Source organism: Pteropus vampyrus, unplaced genomic scaffold, assembly GCF_000151845.1.
Source record: "Pteropus vampyrus isolate Shadow unplaced genomic scaffold, Pvam_2.0 Scaffold146, whole genome shotgun sequence".
Lineage (NCBI taxonomy): Eukaryota > Metazoa > Chordata > Mammalia > Chiroptera > Pteropodidae > Pteropus > Pteropus vampyrus.
The window spans coordinates 4,758,729-4,761,043 of record NW_011888927.1 but is presented as its reverse complement, the minus strand read 5'-3'; the positions used below and the strand labels follow the sequence as shown (position 1 = coordinate 4,761,043).

General features: G+C 40.1%; 1 pseudogene; it reads left to right on the top strand.

Annotated features, from left to right (window-relative positions):
* The window catches only part of LOC105298177, a 3,176-nt pseudogene extending 1,327 nt beyond the window's left edge, over positions 1-1,849 (top strand).
* The last annotated feature ends 466 nt before the right edge of the window (positions 1,850-2,315 follow it).

Sequence of the window (2,315 nt, the reverse complement as noted above, 5' to 3'; positions counted from 1 at the left end):
CCTTGTATTCATAGCACTGTGCTAGAAGTGTTGCAAGGGAGGCATAAGATTTCTGTCTAATTTGTGATGAAAAGTCGAAGCTAGCTGACAGGATAGAATGTAATTTTTATCTTCTGCAATTCAATAAAGACTGATAATTTGAGATGAGAATAATTTTAATTTCAATAAAACAAATAAATGACCAATTTGTTCTCTTTTGTTAGAGGTTATACTTATAGTAGTTAAGAAATGATTGAGTTCACCATTTCTCTCAAACATATTACGAGGGAACAAACACTCTGGGCCATGGCTTCGAGGCTAGTTCATATGCTATAACCTGATAAGGAATGTAAACCTTTGTCCCCTGCACCTACCCATTAATCTCTTAAGACAAGTGCTGCTATGGTTCCATAACATAAGTGTACTCCCCAGGGTCTATGTGCAATAAAGCAGGAGTCCCTAAACCCCGGGCCACAGACCAGTACCGGTCCATGGTCCACGGCCAGTTAGGAACAGGGCGGCACAGCAGGAGGTAGGCAGCACGCAAGTAATTGAAGCTTCATCTGCATTTGAAGCTGCTCCTCAGCGCTAGCATCGCAGCCTCAGCTCTACTTCAGATCCCAGGCATTGGATTCTCATAGGAGCACTGGTCCCTGGTGCCAAAAGGGTTGGGGGCCGCTGCTCTGAAGGTTGAAGTTTGTTGGGGTTTTTTTATGCCTCCTGTTTTTATTGTCTTTTGATGGTTTCATATAGTTGCTACCCATAATCCTTTCCTTCTTTCCTTGGAAGCTGTCTTTTCTCTTCTATATAGCCACAGGCTTCAGGAAGACCAGTCCCAGTTTCTAGCTGTGTGAAGGAAGAGGCAAAGGTGATATTTCTTATCTTAGATTGGCACATGACAAGGTTTTGCAAAACAATTCTGGCTATGATGAAATGAGGAGAAGTCTACTGGAGACATATGGAAACTTTCCTTACTCTTAAAAAAGGGCACACAAGAAGGAATTGTGCCCTTTTGCTGGGCTTGTTTATGTCTGCATTTGAATAAGGGGCAGCCATCTTGTAATTAGGAAGGGTGCTAGCCTAAAAGAGGGATGGATTGAAGGATAAAAATCCTGAGAACTTGTTGATATCACTGAGTGGCTGAATTCAATGCCTAGAGGCACTCTTTCTCAGGACTCTTTGTTAAATAAGAGTAAAATGTCCTTATTGGTTGACATATTTTAAGTTAGATTTTCTGTTACTTGCAGACAACTTTATCCTAACAGTCATATGCACAATGCAATCCTTGACTAGGTGAAATATTCGAAGAGACTGGTGTTTTCAAACCCAGCATGGTGGTCACCTTTGCTCCTGAAGTAAAGTCTGTTGAAATGCACCATGAAGCTCTGAGTGAAGCTCTTCCTGGGGACAATGTGGACTTCAATGTCAAGAATATGTCTGTCAAAGATGTTCATTGTAGCAATGTCGCTGGTGACAGCAAAAATGATCCATCAATGGAAGTAGCAGGCTTCATGGCTCATGTGATTATCCTGAAACATCCAAGACTAATCAGTGTTGGACATGCCCCTGTGCTGGATGGTCATGCAGTTCACATTGCTTACAAGTTTGCTGAGCTAAAGAAGAAGATTGATCATCATTGTGGGGAAAAGCTGGAAGAAGGCCACAAAACCATTGAAATGGTTCCTGGCAAGCCTATTTGCATTGAGAGCTTTTCTGACTATCCTCCTCTGGTCATTTTGGTGTTCATGACGTGAGACACATGGTTGCTATGGGTCTCATCAAAGCAATGGACATGAAGGCTGTTAGAGCTGGCAAAGTCACCACATCTGCCCAGAAAGCTCAGAACACTAAATGCATATATCATCCCTAACACCTGCCGCCTCAGTCTTAATCAGTGGTGGAAGAATGACCTCAGAATTGTTTGTTTAAATTATCCATTTAAGTTTAATAGTGAAAGACTGGTTAATGATAAATGTGTTGTAAAACCTTCAAAGGAAAGGAGAATGTTTTGTGGTCCATTTCATGTCTGTGTTGGGAGAGGGGGATGCTGATTTAAGTTAGTAGCTTTTAAAATAAATATTTTTAAATGGAAACAGCTTGACCAAAAATCTGTCACAGAATTTTGGGACCTATTAAAACAAAGTTTAATGAGAAAAAAAAATTCTATTATTCAGCCTAATCTATTTGAAACCTTATCAAAGAGATTACAAAGGAACATGTGGAATCTTTTGAGTGATGAAATAGCTTAATTAGCACAAGTGTGGTGATGTTGTCATGGGTGTTTATATATGCTACAACTTATCAAATTATATACTTTAAATATGTGCAGTTTATTG